General features: G+C 42.3%; 1 protein-coding gene across 2 annotated transcripts in view; it reads left to right on the top strand.

Moving 5' to 3' along the window:
- Window positions 1-20,330, top strand: part of OSBPL10 (oxysterol binding protein like 10) — a gene marked incomplete at its 5' end in the record, with an annotated part of 284,829 nt that overhangs the window by 141,805 nt on the left and 122,694 nt on the right. The window lies entirely within an intron of this gene.

Below are 20,330 nucleotides of genomic sequence, written 5' to 3'. Positions count from 1 at the left end.
GCTTAACTTTTAGTAGCATTTGATTTCATATAATGCCAAGATCTGTTCTACATCCATTTTTAAGAATTCAAGTTTTTAAAAGGATAAGAGTATGTTCTTTGGGTATGTCTGTATAAAAACGTTTAATTGTATGACGTATATAATGCAGAAGAAATCTACAGAAGGTCAGAATAACCCATGACCCTACCTCCCTTCACATAACCACTGTTAACCTTTCAATAAATTTACTTCTTTTTTTTTTTTTTTTTTTTTTGCGGTACGCGGGCCTCTCACTGTTGTGGCCTCTCCCGCCGCGGGGCACAGGCTCCGGACGCGCAGCCCCAGCAGCCATGGCCCACGGGCCCAGCCGCTCTGCGGCACGTGGGATCCTCCCGGACCGGGGCATGAACCCGTCTCCCCTGCACCGGCAGGCGGACTCTCAACCACTGTGCCACCAGGGAAGCCCTACTTCTTTTTTTTAAACTATATTTTGTGAGATTCCAAAGAGAGAAATACTCATTTTCTTTTTTTACTTTATTATTTTTTAAAAATTGAAGTATAATTGATTTACAATGTTGCATTAGTTTCAGGTGAATTAACTTCTTTTTTTAATATATAAGTTACATATGTAGATATGTAAAAATTCTATAGTATAATCTAAACTTTGTAAATGACTTTTTGCTTTATCATATTGTTTTCTCTCCATTTTCCATCAATGGTGGGAAATATTGAAATTTCCCAGGGAGTTTTCATTATATGACAAATAACTAGGTGACATAACTCCATAGCTGTTTTGGTTTGGTTGTTGTACTCCAGGGCAACAACCAGGTATCTTCTTCAGGTGATTGCTTTTGTTTGTGATGACGTTCCTTGCTGAAAATTAATTGTAAGTGAGCTTGTCGAGATATATACAAACACTGGCAGTTGAGGGTTGCAGGGTGGTGGACATCTTGAAGAGAAGGCAGAAGTTTTGATTCACAAATTTCATGCCCAGCTTCCCTCCTGACTGAAGAAGGGTGACTGTTTTGTGACATCTGTCCTTTTATGATATGGACCAGTCCAACTTGGGAACTGAGAAAAATTCATCCTGACCAGAAAGTTCTGCAGTTTTAAAAGTCTATTAATCTCAAAGTATAAAGGCACCTCAGCTTTTGAATGCCACTGTATTTATTTATAAAATAACTAGAAGAAAATGGAATAGGGTTTTTAATCCAACCGTACAGGGAAGATAAACTTATGGCCACTGAAGCAAGGTAGAAAATCATCATCCTCAAGACAGATGTGCTGGAATATCTGAAGAACAAAAGAAAAATAGCCCAGCCACAGGCAACAGAATCGATATTAAATGGAATGCCACAGCATGGGTGAAGATAGTGAGACAGTTTAAAAGATTAATTGGTTATTATCCAAAATATAAAGAATTGAGATCCCAAAGGTCAGTACCCAAAGTCATCTCTGGAAGTGGCAAGGAGAGATGAATATAGAAAATTCAAGACGTGATATCATCGTGAAGAACAGGTGTATCCTCCTTAGCAAATCAAGAAATGGAAATCACGACTACTTCATCTATCAGATTACCAGAAATAATTGCAGGTTACGGTGGTAAGAAATATTGGCAGTGCTGCATATTTTCTTTTTGCTACAGTCTGGTGATATGTAATAAGAACTGAATATAAAACAAAGCTCTTCATTGCCATTGACCCGTAAATTCCCTGTTGGGAACTATATTCTGAGGAAATCCATGGAATTGGGGGTAGAGGAGGAAAGTTAATCTGGGTTAAGGTGTTCATACTAGTAAAGTGAAAGATTCAACACAGAGCGTTCTGGGAATGACTGAATAAACAGTAATACACTTAACATGCTGAATTACTATATAGCAATTCAAGATAAAAGTCTTGTAAGTATCATTTCTACTTGGACATATGTATATAAAATAAGAAAATCAGAATAGAGAGTATTGTACACACATTGGCCCATATGTCCATATTAATAAAGTCCAGAAAGTGTTTAAAAGAGGTGGTTCCAGAATTTTGGATTTTACTTGCGTTTAAAATTTAGAAATAGAATTTTCAGAGAACTTAGTGTTGCAGATTTAAAAATTTGCCTGGTACGGATGTTTTTAAAGCGCAGTGACAAACTGTGGTTACCACCAAGTCATAAAAGCACATTTAATCCCCCCGCCCCCGCCAAGGCATATAATCTTAGAATAAAGGGCCATTTATTGCATTGAATAAGTTTAGTTTTATGAAAACCATACTGCATTTCCCTTGTTTTTAATTTTTTATCTTATATTGGAAGAATGTTCATCATGGATTGATTCTGGCCTATGAATCTGTGTTTTTAACCACTGATTAACACTGATTTTTTTTTTTTTTTTTTTTGCGGTACACGGGCCTCTCACTGTTATGGCCTCTCCCGTTGTGGAGCACAGGCTCCAGACGTGCAGGCTCAGCGGCCATGGCTCACGGGCCCAGCCGCTCCACGGCACGTGGTATCTTCCCGGACCAGGGCACGAACCCGTGTCCCCTGCATCGGCAGGTGGACTCGCAACCACTGCGCCACCAGGGAAGCCCAACACTGAATTTTTTAACTGTCTCACCCTTATGCCCCGCTGTCCACAGGGTAAAGTTTGCACTCTTCAGTGTGGCAAACAAGGCCTTCTGAAGTCTGCCCATCTCTGCCTCTCTGTCTGGCTGCCTGGCCTCAGCCCTCCTCCTCCCCACCCTGCACTTCCCGCCTCCCTCTGTTGGGAGGTACATTGTGCAATAGAACTTTCTGCCACCATGGAAATGTTCTATCACTTTGCGCCCCACTCCCCAGGGAGCCGTTGCTTACATGAGGCTAATGAGCTCTTGAAATGTGTGGGCCTGAAGTGAAATGTACTTTAATGAACACTGCATGTGAAAGTGCATGTGAGATTTCAAAGATAGTACCCCAAAAAGGTAAAATGTGTCATGAATAATGTCTTAATACTCATGGCAGGTGGAAGTGAACATCTTTTCTATATGTTAGGTTAAATTAAGTATATTAAAATTAACTTCATCTGTTCCTTTTTATCTTTTTAAGTGTGCCTACCAGGAAATTTAAAATTACATATGTGCCTCCCATTAGTAGCACTGCAATTGTTTTATAAATAGAATCGAATATATTTTATTTTTATTTATTTATTTTAAAATATTTATTTATTTATTTGGCTGCGCTGGGTCTTAGTTGCAGCACGCGGGATCTTCGTTGCTGCCTTTGGGTTCTTTAGTTGCGGCTTGCGGGATCTAGTTCCCTGACCAGGGATTGGACTCGGGCCCCCTGCATTGGGAGCATGGAGTCTAACCACTGGACCATCAAGGAAACCCCGAATCTAATATATTAAAAAAAAATCAATTTGAGCCCCTAGCTGTTTAAGCATTTGAGGATTGAAATGTGTGGTATTCACTTGTATTCTAACTTTTACACTTTTAGTGGCATAACAGGTTTTAACGTTATTTAATGTTATTTAAATGGACACAAGTTCAATTGGTACAGGTACAGTGTAATTTTTATAAAATTCCTGTTCACTAGATGCTTTCTGAAAATATACACCCCTCATACCTGTTTATATGTGTGTGCTGTGTGTGTGTGTGTACACACCTGCATACATGAATTGAAGAGCTTAAAGTAGGAAAGTCAGAGGTTTCTTCCTTTCCTAATTTCATTGCTGTTTCCCAGGAGTGGCTACTGAGGAAATGATCTGAGTGTCTGCACACATGACAGCACATGTCTGTGCACAGAGCTGTGTGTATGTGTGGGACTATTTGTGGTCTCCAACAGGTTTTAACTATTTTCTTCCTGAGATTAGAGTTAAGAAAATTCTCTAAAGAGAGTCCCTACTAAAATTTTTCTCTAAGTCCAAATATGGTAACAGGCATGGGCATAATAAATATTTCAGCAACACAGTAAGCTTTGTAGAGCCCGGGTTCTTCTGGCTTTGACCAAATAATTTTTTGTAGCTGTGACATTTGAGACTTAAATACACTTAATTCAGTAGGGAGACTTTGGACTCTGTAGCTTGATGACAGAAAAGGTCATGTTATTGCATTGTAATAGGTGTGGGTGAAGCATAAATGTAGATTTAATTAAGCATTCAATGATCATTTATTGACAAATAGCAATTATCCTTCTGTTAACTTTTTAAAATTGTTAGATAGCCTGCTTCCAGCCACATCACATCACGTACCTTTTAATTTTTTGGCCGTGCTGTGCGGCATGCGGGGTCTTAGTTCCCCGACCAGGGATCGAACCCGTGCCCCGTGCATTGGAAGCGCGGAGTCTTAACCACTGGACCACCAGGGAAGTCCCCAGGCCACATACCCATTTGAAGAGAGGGCTGTGTGCTGCCCTGGTGTATAATGGGTAGATAAACTGTATTGTGGCCATGTCCTTTAATATGGTTTTAAATAAACCTTTCACAGAGTATAATGTGTGGAGGAAAGTGTGTTTATGTGGTTCCAGCTGTGTGAATTTATATGTATGTTTCTTCACTTAATGCACTGTCATGTTTACTTAATGCACATATAAGGAGAGATGCTTTAAGGAGGTACGACCTTTTTTTTTTTTTTTTTTTTTTTTTTGGTACGCGGGCTTCTCACTGTCGTGGCCTCTCCCGTTGCGGAGCGGGCGCGCAGGCTCAGCGGCCATGGCTCACGGGCCCAGCCTCTCCGCGGCACGTGGGATCCTCCCGGAACGGGGCACGAACCCTCGTCCCCTGCATCGGCAGGCGGACTCTCAACCACTGCGCCACCAGGGAAGCCCGCGGTGCCATCTTTATAAATGATACTGATTCAGTATTCTCCCTTCAGGACGGTTTGGTTTGATTCTGGTACTCGCGGCTGTAGTGAATGCCTGGTTAGAAACCTTGATTCATGTATACAGCCTTAGCTATGGAAGCAGTAGCTGTCAGTACACTAACGAATTTTATTAGTGGATCAGTGTTAAGGTAGTGATCAGTACCGGCAGCACTGAATACAGCCCATCCTATCACCAGGGAAACCGCATTTAGGGTATAAAGTGCATTTATCCTTTGTGTAAACAGAATAATTATTTTTAAAATGTCCCAAATTAATTCTCTTGTGTACTTTTTGGATAAATGATGACCAGTAACCCTCAAGTACATTGGAGTGGCGATTTGCAATCTCTCAAAATATGTCAGCCCCAGACTTCAGTTTTCGTTTCAAAATTCAGTTTTCCAAATGTTTTTAAAGCAGTAGAGTATTATTTTCAAATAAAAATATTATAGAGCCCTACTATATAAAAACAGTGCCTTATTAGTGCAGATTTACTTTAGAAGGTGGAATGGGCATTTACTGATTGATTCCAGGTTGACTTGGAATAGTATTTATGACCACCATTGTGATCTCTTAGTTTCTGTATCCATGCAATTTGAAACAAACATTTGGTGGTGCATGGAACCTCTTGGAGATCCTCTGAGAACCCAGTTTGAGAGTCACTGGATTTTGGCATTAGCAGTATTTCAGGTGAATAACAACAATAGCAAAGTAGTGAGGTCATGTCCCCTGTCAACCTCCAACTTGCTGTCTCTCAAATTGCTGCCCTGGGGGAAGGAAGCTCTGCCTGCTTAGGGCACCGCTGGGGGCATGCGGAAGGTGGGAGAGGCTGAGGGTGGAATTAACCACAAAAGGACTAACTGCCTGGTCTCCCGGAAAGCTGGGGTTGCTCACAGCTTTCTGTTCCTCACCTTGGTTGAATGATAGGTTCTGGCCTTGCTGGTTATAATTCTAATCCCTCTTTTCCCACTTTTATCCCAACTCTTCCCAGAATTCCTTTCTTACCCTCAGTTGCTTCTCTTGCTAGGCTTGTTTTTCTTTCATTATTCTGTTACATTTGGAAATGAGGCGTTTATTTAATGTCTGAGCCCTTTTGTCCATCAAGAGTTTTTTTTCTTAAAACCTCTTTATTTCTCAACCTTTACCACAGTACCTGGCACGTAGTAGGTTCTCAATAAAAATTGGAGTAAATGAGTGATTTTTCATGAAGGGGATCATAGCCTTTGGGAAACACTTCTCTGCAGATTTGGCTAAAAGCTTTTGGTGAGGAAGGGGTTTCTTGCCCTGTAGCATATTTTTAGGAGAGTTATGGTCCCAAAACAGAAGCAGTGGGGTTCTTGGGCCCAGCTGTATTATGTATTTACAGTGGGCCGCCTTCCACTCTGCCACAGACATGCTTAAGTCTTTCTTTTCTTAGTTCCTGGTACACTTTATATCTACCTATATTTTTAGCAAATATGTCTTTATGTTATAATTATCTTTAAAAATCTCCCTACTAGTGTGTAAACTTCTTCCCCAAAGGCGTGGATTCATTAATAACAATAGCGACTGTTACATGAACAATAATATTTCATACTTGTTGGGGTCTTACTGTGACCCGCGTACTGTGCTCAGCTTTACTTGTGTGATCCTCAGGACAGCCCTGCAAGGTAGATATTATTATTGTTATCTGTTTTACAGATGGGAAACTGAGGCATAGAGAGGTTAAGGCAAAGAGAGGCATATCAGCCAGGGTTCCACCAGAAAAACATATGCAGCGGAAGATGTATGTGAAGAGATGTATTGCAAGGACTTGGCTTATGTGCAGTTGTGGGGCCTGCCTCTCAGCTATGCTGGGAGTTGTGCAAAAGATGAGATTCCTGATGCATCGTCAGTCTATATAGGAGATACTAGGATTCATGCCTGGGAGTATAGTGATTTCTCTGGGCAACCCCTACCCCTGTCACTAGTGATTAAAAAAAAGGGGGCGGTTGAGTGGTTAATGATGACCAGCCTATTGAGTTTCGTGCCATGTGACTCTACCATCCTGAACAAAGCTGTCAGACCAGCTGTCACTGCCTTGTCCTCTAGCCCGGCCTTTGGACTCGAGGTGGTCTTAAGTGGGAACTCTATAAAGAGATTAGTTGCCCCTTTAGAGTGTGAATGGGAAGCACACAGATGCCAAGTGCTGGAGAAGAAGCAGTTAGTGGAGAAATCAACTGCTGTCAGCAGAGTGTAAGCAGCTAAGTCCTGAACTGGTGGATCCCAGAGGTTACCATTGTATTAGTCAGCAGGCTTCAGGGAAACAGAACCAATAGGGTTGGGGATGGGGCAAGGGAGAAGGTTTATTTTAAGGAATTGGTTCGTGTGAGTGTGGAGGCTGGCACGTCCAATAGGTAGGCTGTAGGGTGGTCAGGCAGGCTGGAGACCCAGGGAAGAGCCAGGGCCACGGTTCACGTCTGAAGGCTGTCTACCAGCAGAATTTCCTCGTGCTTGGAGGAGGTCAGTCTTTTGTTCTATACAGGCCGTTGGCTGATTGGATGAGACCCACCCACAATACAGAAGGCAATCTTCTCTGCTCAGAGTCTACCAACTTAAACGTTAATCTCATCCAAAGGCAACCTCATAGAAACATCCAGAATAATATTTGTCCAAATACCTGGGCATCATGGCCCAGCCGAGTTGACACATAAAATTAACCATCACAGGCACCCTAGACTGTTGTATTCCCCCTGTAGCCTTCCTGTATGTGTCTGCCCTGAGGTCTTGTTTCTGGAAAGCTCACAGGGCTTGACTGTCTTCAGTCAAACCAGGCTCGGGTCCAGTGCTGGCCTCTGATGTGGGCTTGGAATGATGTGTGCAGCCCTGGCTCTTGTCCAGGGACTGGATAATCTAGGTGGTTGGTTAAACTAACATGAAAATTATTTGGTGCTACAGTGGTTAATGGCAGTAGGAATTCACTGGAAAGTGAGGCCAGTGTGGGCTGGCCATCCCTCCACATGAACCCGTACCCTTTGGGCTCCACAAGTCACTGGGACCCCTGGAAAAATCAGACCCCTGGATTATTAGACTGTTGCTGAGAAAAATGATGTATATGGTGAGGGAACCTGTTTGCCTCTCTCTGGCTCACAGAAAATTCATGGTTCAGACACCTTTGAAGCGTTACACTCAGAAGGAAGCTAAGTGGCAGATTATTTTACGTCACTTTTCTGTGACAGAAAAGACTAATGCATGTTTTTACCCTAGGTGGCAACTTAATACAAGGAACCTTCCTATCAGTGCCCTCGGGCCAAGAGATAATAACGTATTTTGGATGTTGACAAGGAGGGAAGTTAGACAAGTTCATCCTTTGGCGCTCAAGCCACCCTTGGAACTTGTGTCTTATGATCTGATTCTTGGTGATTTTTGCAGAGGATGTTGTTTTGTTCCTAGTGGCTCATAGTAGCATTTCAGGATAAGACAGGGATCCTTCCTCATTTAAAACCCAGTCATCTTGGTCTGTTTTCAGCAGAGGCACTATTCCTCTCTCCCACTCATACTGGATGTTTGGGCACAACAGACTTGCAGGTGAATTACAGCATTCCCTTAACTATCCACCTTCCTTAGCCACCTCTTTGCCCCCCTGCTGGGACCATGATCATTTTCCATTGCTCTGATCCGAGTTTTCTCTAGTTCATTTTTAAGGTGTAGCATCTTTTGCTTCTATTATACTTTTGTGTTAGAGATTGAGCAGCATAAACAGCCCTGATTGAAAAATCAAAGCCCGATTGGACTTTGATTCCTTTTTCTACCAGGGCAAGCAGTTTGCAAATGGCTGTGAACAGGTCACAGTCAGGGAGTAGAAAAAAACTTCTGAAGTTTTCTAAAAGCGATAGAAGACAATTCACAAGTGTCTTTAAAGAGGATACAAAGGAAACCAGTTAGAGAAGCAGTTGATTTCCAGTGAAAAATCAAAGGATATTACATGGTGCCACAGAATTCCTATTAACCTTAATCTATTACTGTATTTCTTGACTTCTTTTTTTTAAATAAGAACTGTGTCATTAATGGGCATCACTATTTTATATGAAGTTCTGTTTTTGTACGAAGAAGCATGTTCATGTCTGGAAATGTGTACTAGATGCTTGGAGTGTCCGCTAACCAGGCTTAAGGCATATGTGTGCCTGTGAAGCTTATAGGACTGTAGTCCAGTTTTCTGCAAACATACTTAATCACCTACCCTTGTCAAAAAATGTATGCCTCCCATTAGATATGTATTTATTTACAAAGTATTACATCTAAAACTGATTTGATATTTTATGAACATTAATCAAATATATAGAAACAGAAAGAAATAGATTAAAAAACCAATAAACAGCCCTGATTATCTATTGCTGTATCACAAAGCAGCCTCTAACCTGACAGCGTGAAACTACAACAATCCTCACATTTGTTCAGGAATCGGCCATGTGGGCAGGTGTATTAGTATGACGTGGCCTCACACTGAGGGTGTCTGGGGTCCTTGGGGAATCCTCTGTCTGGGGCAGGCCGGGCTCCTCCCTGTCTTTGCGTCCAAACAGGCCCTCCAGCTCGGTGGCTTCCGACTTCTTAGGTGGCAGCTCAGGACTCAGGGCAAGTGTCCTGGGAACAGGAAGTGAACGTTGCTGGTTTCTTGAAACCTGGGCCTTAAATTGGCACTTTGTCACTCATATTTTAGGGCTCACAGAACACAGATTTAGGGGGAGGGGACAGAGACCCTGCCCCCTTGATGGGAGCAATAGCTAAAACCATTTTTCGTCTACCAAATAAGCCATTTATGTGTTTTATGTATATTACTGTAACCGAAATAGCCACATATCTGTTTCTTGCTCCTTTGCTTCCAGAATTTAGATCCTGTATTAGTTTCCCAGGGATGCTACAACCAAGTACCCCAAACTGGGTGACTTAAAACACATACATTTATTGTCTCACAAACTGGAGACTGGAAGTCTGAAATCATGGGGTCTGCAAGGTTGGCTCCTTCTGGAGCCTCTGAGGGAGGCTGTAATTCCATGCCGGTCTCCCGGCTTTGGTGGTTGCCAGCAATCTTTGGCTTGTAGGTGCATCCTTCCACTTTCTGGCTCCTTCATCCTGTGGCCCTCTCCCCACGTCTCTACCTCTTTCCCCCTCTTATAAGGCTACTAGTTATTGAATTTATGGTCCACCCTAGTCCAGCATGACCTCATCTTAACTAATTACAGTTGCAAAGACCCTATCTCCAAATAAGGTCACATTCTGAGGTTCCAGTGGACTTGAATTTTGAGGAGCACCATTGAACTCGGTACAGAAGACCCCCATGAAGTTAAGCTCTTTTATGTCACAACACTTGAAGACTGTTCTTCCATTTGTCACTGTGTGATAGTGATTTAGTACAAAGAGTTGTCCATATGGGCTTTAAGCTCTTGGGTTTGTTTTTCAACATGGCAGGCCTGGCTTGGAACCATAGTTCTCTTGACCTCACAGATGGGCTGCCTGGGATAGGTCTGGGCCAGGTAGAGTTTGTCAGGCCCCGGGCAAATGTTGCCTTGCCCCTGGGGTTCTTGCCTGTGCCATGAAGTGAGGGGAGGCTTTGAGGGTAGGATGGCTGATGGGACCAGGCTCTGTTGGAGATTCCAGCTCCGGCTTATTGAAGCCTTGGACAGTGGCAAGGCCCAGCATGTGTGCTCAGGGCGTTCCTTCTTTGTCCTGATTCTTCATGCGGACAGTGGGGTTCAGTACGTACATGCATCCCTACTGCAGGGAGCTCACGCCTATCAGATGCTAATGTGTGTCTTCTGCATCCTGGCACTGTCAGATGGGTTTCATTCCCACTGTACAGATGAGGACACGAGGCCTCGAGGGCCCAGCCGTGTGCTCAGCTCCTTCAGAGAAGCAGCTGTGCCAGAATTGGAGCCCACGGAAGCCTCATCCTGGAGCCCTCCTGCAGCCAGGCACATGGAGTCATCTGCGCATGCTCCTTGGCGCCGCCCACAGCCTTGGAATCATGCCTGTGTTTCTACTTAGCGACAGGGCAGGTATAGCGCTCACAGCACCTAGACAGCTTGGCTCAGATACCTTCTTTTACGTGTCATTCCCAGCTTACAGTTGGTGCTAAAGGCAACGACAGGAAGTTTGAATTTTTGTAGCTTTGAGGTATATTAACACTTTGTCCCACATGTCATTTCATAGAGAAAAAAACTGCCTGTGTAGGTGATAAGTAAGTGGTATAGGCTGTGGGGCTGGTGGACAGCCTTGTGAGGGCGTGGGTCTCTGTTCTGGGCCCATGAGCTGCTCTGTGACCCTTGGGTGGGTTATCTGACCTTTGCCCCCACCTGTGAAATGAACGCACCAGGCTGGGTCGCCAGCTCAAAGATGCTTTGGTCGTTTATAAATCAGAACTCAATGTCACAGTGAAAAGGACATGATAGGATTTCTTTCTGAAGGTTGTTCATCCCTCTATTTTACTTTCATTCTTCTATGTTTACTCTCCCCAGTGCAAGAATATAGTCTTAAAATAGGTCTGTGAAGAAACATTTCTGTATTTTCATTTACAGAGAAATTCCTTATATAATATATGCTTTATTCCTTGTATTGGAGAGATCCAATGTAAAACATATGTGATTTACACAGGTTGTCCACAAGGGATGAAATAAGAATCCTAAAAGTAAACAAAAACTTCTGCCCTATATTTAGGGAGGAAAAAAAAAAAGAAATTACATCATTTTAGTACAAATTTTTATCTCCAACATAAATATAATTGTCCTTCTGACATGCTATTGGGTAAATTTTTTTTTTTTTTTTTTTTGCCTGTTGTATAAACTGTTCCAAACATACCTCAGAATAAACATCTATCAGCTTAACACTCAGGAGATGAGAAGGTAAGGTGAAGATTTCTCACTGGCAGAGAAATTATCACAGGAAGCTATGTTATTTAGAATTTACTAACATTGGGGCACGTAAATCACAGCAATAATACTTCATAATTACACAGCACCTTTCATTTGAGATTCTAGAGAGAATTTACAGACCAAGTTGGGAGCTGTGACAGTCGTGTTAAACTTTGTGCTTGGAACGAACTGATAGATATAATTCAAGAACCAGAATCTAGATACCAGGGAAGGTGCTCTCCAGCCCTGCCAATGGGGAGGTGAGCCAGGTATTGAGTTGTGTTGGTTATAATAATCTTGCCACTTGAGATTGGCAGTTATCTACTTTTGTTCAGAGGTAACTTCCATGTTAACTCTATTTTGTTAAACAGATTAGAGTTTTGAATTGCTAGTAAGTACACAGGAGATCAGAAGGGACCTGTGTGTCTGTGGAGATGGGTGTTGGCCATCCGTTGACAAAGGGCTTTCTTTCTTTTTTTTTCTTAAATTAAAGTATAGTTGATTTACAACGTTGTGTTAACTTCTGCTGTACAGCAAAGTGATTCAGTTATACATATATATATATATATATACACATTCTTTTTAATATTCTTTTCCATTATGTTTATCACAGGGTATTGAATATAGTTCCCTGTGCTATACAGGAGGACCTTGTTGTTTATCCATTCTATATACTAAAAGCTTACATCTGCTAACCCCAGCCTCCCACTCCATCCCTCCCCCAACTCCCTCCCCCTCGGCAATCACAAGTTTGTTCTCTATGTCTGTGAGTCTGTTTCTGTTTCATAGATAGGTTCATTTATGCCATGTTTTAGATTCCACATATAAGTGATATCATATGGTATTTGTCTTTTCTCTTTCTGACTTACTTCACTTAGTATGATCATCTCTAGGTCCATCCATGTTGCTGCAAATGGCATCATTTCATTCTTTTTTTATGGCTGCGTAGCATTCCATTGTACCACATCCACATCCATTCATCTGTCGATGGACATTTACATTGTTTCCATGTCTTGGCTATTGTGAATAGTGCTGCTAGGAATATAGGGGTGCGTGTATCTTTTCGAAAAGATAGAGTTTTGCCGGGATATATGCCCAGGAGTGGGATTGCTGGGTCATATGGCAACTCTATTATCAGTTTTCTGAGGAACCTCCATGCTGTTTTCCACAGTTGCTGCACCCATTACATTCCCACCAACAGTGCAGGAGGGTTCAACAAAGGGCTTCCTGCCTCCCCTTTACCAGCCTGCTGCCCTGACCAAAGGCAGCCGCCGCCATTAGCCTCTTGTGTGCTCTATACATGTGTCGGCATGTATGTTTTATGTACCTGTACGTATATGTATAAAATATTCTTATTTTTAAAACAATAGTCTTGTTTTAAAAAACACCAACTGTAGTGTATTATACACATTGGTATGTACTTGTTATATTCTGTTATGAACTTTGCTTCTTTCTCTTGGAAATGGCTCCTTGTCGATCACATAAGAATTCTTTCTCTGTTTGATATCAACAGAGTGCTCTTCTGTACAGATAAACCATGGTACGCTTCAAGACTCCTCTCTTTCAGAACTGCTACGGGCCAAAATTCCATATGTGATCTTTTGGGCTGTGCACAGGCAATTACGAGGGCTTTACCTGGCAGACCTCATAAGGAAAGCTGCCCTCCTGGGACCAGACTGGATGTGGGATCTGGAGGGAGTTACAGTCCCATGCTCTTCTGTGCGTCTGCATTGCTAGCCTTGGCGCCTCTCTCCGAGGCCTCGTTATCCAAGGGCCCTGGCCAAGACCCTTCCCCGGCACCTCTGCTGACATCTTGTGAGAGGAGGGGGCTCAAAGACACTTTTCTCCACTCTCAGTCCTCAGTACTTTCCCCTTTGTAGCCCTCTCCCCTCTCCCTTGTCAGCGAGAGGATCGCCTCCCTGTCACACCCACCCATAGATCTGACCCTCCCTCACCTTCTGCTGTTTCGTAGGGGAAAATGACACCTTTTCCCTGTTCTGCCTCTTGCTTACACAGTAGTCCTTGTGTATCAGCAGGAGATTGGGTCCAGGACCTGCTGCAGATACCAAAATCTGTGGATGCTTACGGCCCTTGGTTGGCCCTCGGTATTCGCGGGTTCCGCATCCGTGGCTTCACCCAACCACGCGTGGAGTACTATTTACGATCTGCTGTTGGTTGAATCTGCAGATGGGGAGGCAGTACTATCACAGTAAGTAAATAAAGGCTTAATTGTTACTTTCAGTTTGGCTTCTTGTCCTAATTGACGTCCTCCTCACCAGGCAACTCAAGCTCTTGACACTTTTAAGGAACAATTTACAGTATTTCTGATTTTTTACTGTTATAAACAACACTGTAAGGCAGCGGTCCCCAACCTTTTTGGCACCAGGGACCAGTTTCGTGGAGGACAATTTTTCCATGGACTGGGGCGGGGAGGAATGGTTTCAGGATGATTCAAGCACATTACATTTACTGTGCACTTTATTTCTATTATTATTACATTGTAATATATAATGAAATAATTATTCAGCTCACCATAATGCAGAATCAGTGGGGGCCCTGAGCTTGTTTTCACTTGCCACTCACTGATAGGGTTTTGATATGAGTCTGCAAGCAATTGATTTATTATGGTCCCTGTGCAGTCAGACCTCTCTGCTAATGATAATCTGTATCTGCAGCCGCTCCCCAGCACTAGCATCACCGCCTCAGCTCCACCTCAGGTCATCAGGCATTAGATTTTCATAAGGAACACGCAACCTAGATCCCTCGCGTGCACAGTTCACAGTAGCGTTCGTGCTCCTATGAGAATCTGATGCCGCCACTGATCTGACAGGAGGTGGAGCTCGGGTGGTAATGCGAGTGATGGGGAACAGCTGTAAATACAGATGAAGCTTCACTTGCTTGCCCGCCATTCACCTCCTGCTGTGTGGCCCGGTTCCTAACAGGTCATGGACTGCTACCAGTCTGTGGCCCGGGGGTTGGGGACCCCTGCTATAGGGAATATCTGTGCCTGTGTGCTGTTTAATAAAAGGAAGGATTGTGGATGGAGAATTGCTTGATGGAACCATTTATACAACCCCCAGTGATGTTAGGGAGAGGAAGTTTCTCTACACCTTTGTGGACTCCCTGGGTTTTCAAACCTTTTGCATTTGCCATTTGGCTAGAAGGAAAACGGTATCTCAGAATTTTAATGTTATTTTAAGTGAGGCTGAGTATCATTTCATATTTATAAGAGTGGCTCATGTTTTTTGCCCATTTTTGTTTAGTAGGTATTCCTTATTTTGTTGATTTCTAGGAGTTTTTTATATATTAAGGAGATTCACCTTTCCTAATTTGTCAGTTGTCCTTTATTTAGGGTGTTTTATTCTGTGTTGAAATTTTTTATTTTTATGTGGTCAAGTTACCAATCTTTAAGGATTTGGAGTTCTGTATCATACATAATTAGAAAAGTTGTTTTCCACTCCAGTATTATTTAAAAAGCACCCATATTTAAAAAAATGTTATAGTTTCATTTTTTAAACAGCATTATTGAAATATATTCCATACCATAAAATTCACTCATTTTAAGTTTTTTTTGTCTTTTTTAACAGCTTTATTGAGATATAATTCATATACTATATAATTTGCCAATTTAAGGTATAAAAATCAGTGACTTTTAGTATATTCACAGATATGTGTAACCATCACCATAGTCATAGTCACATGCGCCTCGGCATGTGGGATATTCCCAGACCAGGGCTTGAACCCTTGTCCCCTGCATTGGCAGGCGGATTCTTAACCACTGCGCCACCAGGGAAGTCCCGCACATTTTGTTTTTACATTCATCAGCTGATGGACATTTGGGTTGTTTCCATATTTTGGCCATTATTAATAATGCTACTGTAAACATTTATGTACAAGTTTTTGTGTGGACATATGCTTTCATTTCTCTTGGGTATATACCTAGGAGTAGAATTGTTGGGTCATGTGGTAATGACTCATTTGAAGTTTACAGTTCAATGAGGTTTAGCGAATCTTTATAGTTGTGCAGTGTGGCCACCGTCCAGCTTTAGAACACTTCCATTGCTGTTTTATTTTTATGTTTTAAGTATTTCAAAAATTTGTTCTGTTTTTGTATTTGAATTTTTGTTTGATATGGAATTTCTTTGGTGCACAGAGTGAGAACAGCATCCATTTGCATTTTTTTCTTTGTGCCTATTTATGTTTCCAACACTGTTTATGGAATAGTCCATAATTTTTCTACTGATACGGCAGTGCCACCTAAACTGCATACTAAGTTAAGCGTTTGGGTCTGTCTCTGTTCTTTCTTTTCTTTCTTGTTGATTTGTCAGCCTGTTAATGTGCCAGGACTATAATATTTTATGTACTGCCACTTTAGAATATGCTTTAGTATCTGATGAGGCCAGCACACCTTAGCCACATTTTATTTCAGCCATTCCTGGATGATTGTTTCCGTAAGAACTTTAGAAACAGCTTGTTTAATTTTTAAAAACTCCACGGCTGCCATCACCTTATGGGCTTTTTTATTAGGCTTGCATTAAAGTTATACATTCCTTGAGAATTGACATCTGAATGATATCCTTTTCAAGAATCAGGGCATAGTTATTCATCTTTCACCTCACTTCGGCATTCTTTTGTGTCCCTCAGGAGAATTAAAGTAACATTTTTTTGGCCTCTTGGCTTGTGGGATCTCAGTTCCCCAACCAGGGATCGAGCCCCGGCCCTCGGCAGTGAAAGGGTGGAGTCCTAACCACTGGACTGCCGGGGAATTCCCCCTACGTGGTCCTTTTAATTGCTGAGTATCTTGTCCCTTTTATTGCTACTGCAAATGGATTTTTTTCATTTATATTTTATAACTGATTGGGCGACTTGATTCGGTGGCTTGTAAATAAGGAGGCTGTTTTCTGTGGGTTGAATTTATTCCCAGAAATCTAAATACCTTGTGTTATTTTGTTTGTTGTAGTTTCTCTGTTGATCTTCTCTGGTTTTGCAGGTGTACAGTCTTATCTGTTACAAATAGTGATCATTCACCTCCTTCTTGATTTTTAAAAATTTTTTTTAATTAATTAAATTTATTTTTGTGTTGTCTGTGTTGGGTCTTCGTTGCTGTGCACGGGCTTTCTCTAGTTGCGGCAAGCGGGGGCAACTCTTCGTTGCGGTGCGCAGGCTTCTTGTTGTGGTGGCTTCTCTTGTTGCGGAGTGCGGGCTCTAGGCGCGCGGGCTTCAGTAGTTGTGGCATGCAGGCTCAGTAGCTGTGACTTGCGGGCTCTAGAATGCAGGCTCAGTAGTTGTGGCGCACGGGCTTAGTTGCTCCGTGGCCTGTGGGATCTTCCCGGGCCAGGGCTCGAACCTGTGTCCCCTGCATTGGCAGGCGGATTCTTAACCACTGTGCCACCAGGGATAATTGTGTTGGCTAGTGTATCCAGACAAAATTTTTTTTAAATTGTGGTATAGTTGATTTATATTATCATGTTAGTTTCAGGTATACAGCATGGTGATTCAGATATATATATATATAATTTATTATTTTTCAGATTATTTTCCCTTATCGGTTATTACAAAATATTGAGTATATTTCCCTCTGCTATACAGTAGGTCCTTATTGGTTATCTATTTTATATATAATAGTGTGTATATGTTAATCCCAACCTCCTAATTTATCCCTAAACAAATTTAAATTGTAGTGGTTATGGTGATAGTTTGTGCCTTCGTCCTCATTTTATTCAGAATGCTTCTAGTTTCCCCATTAAGCATGAAATACATGTATATGTGTTATATATAAAGTATATTATATATAATACATATATGTATTATATAAAGCATATTATATGTAATACATATAATATGTATTATATAGTATATATCATATAATGTATGTATAAAATATATTTAAATATATATATACACATTAGGGCTTCCCTTGTGGCGCAGCGGTTGAGAGTCTGCCTGCCGCCCTGGACTGGGAGGATCCCACATGCCGCGGAGCGGCTGGGCCCGTGAGCCATGGCCGCTGAGCCTGCGCGTCCGGAGCCTGTGCTCCGCAACAGGAGAGGCCACAACAGTGAGAGGCCCGTGTACTGCAAAAAAAAAAAAAAAAATATATATATATATATATATATATATATATATACACACACATTATTAAGAGCGTTTTAGAAATCTAGAAGAGATATTAATTTGCCCATTTGATCAATATTATTGCAGGTCTAAGATGTTCCAGGAAGGATTCTAGTTCTGAGGATATAGTAGGAAGTTAAACAGAGACAAAGCCTTTGTTGTCACGAAGGTCAAAGTCTAGTGGGACAGACAGGAAAGAAATCAAATAATTAATAAATGTCGGGTTCTATGAAGTCAAGCGAGGAGAGAGAGAGGGAATAATATGGTGAATTTAGTTAGGCCAGTCAGAAAGGGATTTAGAATTGTTTCAGGTGTCTTTTCATTAGCTTTGTCTTTTTCTTTTTATTTAATTTGAAATTCTGGGTACACTTGCCCCCGTCCCAGTCTCTAGCATTTTCGCCGGGGCTCTGGGGACTTCAGAGCAAACCCAGCGCGAGTGATGTACCCTCTCAATCCACTGGTTGGTATTTGCTTGTGCTCAGCTTATTCCTAGGATACTGATTGTTTAAGAAATGAACTGAATTCGTTAGAGAGTGGGGTAATATATCACTACATTCCGGGATCACAGTCTGCAAACTCCGCCACCCACAAGACCTCGGGGGCCCTGGAGCTTCCCTGGCCACCAGCCCTCCCGTGTTGCTCGGGCCGCTCCCAGGTGGCTTCTGTGTTCCCTCTCCTCTCCCTGCTGGCTGCTGGATGCCTACCTTTGCCTTTTCTCCTGGCTCCTCCCTCTTCCAACTTCCGGTCAGACCTGCTGGGATGACAGGAGTAAAATGGGAATGATTTTAGGCTTACAGGGTGAGTGTGGAATCTTGGCTATTTTTCTTCTCAGGGATCCACCAGGCTGTAGGTGACTGATCCTGGGTGACACTAAGGTTATTGTAGCTAGTTGTTCATTTGACAAAATCAGAATAGAACTGTGGACTGTGGAACTGTCTTCATGCTATGTAATTCCACCCCCTTTTTAAATTGAGGTATAATTGACATATAACATTATATTAGTTTCAGGTGTACAGTATAGTAATTCCATATTTGTATTGTGAAATGATCACCACAGTAAGTCTAGTTAACATCCGTCCCCATACATAATTACAAATTTGTTTTCTTATGGTGAGAACTTTTAAGATTTACCCTTTCAGCAACTTTCAAATATGCAAGACAGTATTATTAACTCTAGTCACCGGGTTGTACATTACATCTCCATGACTTATGTATTTTGTGACTCCAAGTTTGTACCTTTTGACCCCCTTCATCCATCCCCGCCCCACCGCCTTTAGCAACCACCAGTCTGTTCTCTGCATTTATGAGTGTTGGAGGATGGAGGGAATGAAAAGTGCCCACTGAACTGAGAAGGCATCTTGAGACAGAAGAACGAGGCAGGCAGCTCCATGTTATTAATGGACCAGTTTATTACAGGATAACTTACAGTGTGGGATCTGGATCAGGACAGCAACCTGGAAGCATTCGCAGCTGCATTCCACACCTCCGAGGGGACATTGGGACAGTTTTATAGTTAACCTAGGGTATGGGGGTGGGTGCTCAGAAACAGGACGTGCCTTCCTAAGTCAAGTTTATGAATGGGTAACTGGTTTCGTGGGTGCCTGGAATGTCAGTGAAGGTCTTCATCATTGTTTGGGGACTAACAGAGCATGGAGGCCACCTGGTCCTAATGATTATGAAACAATGTCTCTTAACTAGAAAGGCCCTGATGACAGAGAGGCGATTTACTGCACAGTACGGTCCTGGGTAGGGTCAGCGGGAGAACAGGAGGAGCTGCACGGGCCAAGATGGCGTCAGTTATGCTAACAGCCATACAATGAGCATGGTGTGTTTTTTCCTTTCTTTAAGAATCCACATGTAAGTGAGATCATGTGGTACTTCTCTTTGTCTGTCTGATTTATTTCATTTAGCATAATGCCCTGTGTGATGTTCTTTATACAAAACGATAAGTTTATTAATGCATCATGATATCATGGCCCAGCATCTGTATTCTACTTCTTAAATATTTTCCGTTTCTTAAATAATTTCATATTTCTTACAGAGTCCTCAGTGCCTGTGTCCTTGAGGCATTTGGTTCTAAATTCAGACAAACCATATCTCACTCACCACCTCCACCATCACTGCTCTGGTCCAAACCACCATCATCTTACCTTTTAACTCTCCCTTCTCCTGCCCTTGGCCCCCACCCGGTAGCCAGAGTGATCTTTTCATGGCCATGTCAGATCATGCAACTGTTAAAGAGCTGTGATGGATTTCCACTGTACCTACAGTAAAACCCCCTATCTGATGTGGCCCCAAGCTCTATATGTCCAGGTCCTTGGCTGTGTGTTTCCTCATTTCTCAGACCTTTTTCACCCTCCCCTTTCCTGGGTTCCAGCCGCCTGGCTGCTGCTGTTCCTGAGCCCAGACACCCCCCATTTCGGGGCTAAAAGCATGTAGGACTGAGCACTGGGTGATGGTGGGAGAATGAAGCATGCGAGGCAAGTTACAGTCACGTTGATTAATTTTCTTTCAGCTCATAACAAGAATCACTTCTGTATTTAGTTAGCACTGTGGG

The sequence above is a fragment of the Grampus griseus genome (genome assembly GCF_964374135.1).
Source record: "Grampus griseus genome assembly, chromosome: 10".
Classification (NCBI taxonomy): domain Eukaryota; kingdom Metazoa; phylum Chordata; class Mammalia; order Artiodactyla; family Delphinidae; genus Grampus; species Grampus griseus.
This window is presented reverse-complemented; position numbering and strand designations above follow the sequence as displayed.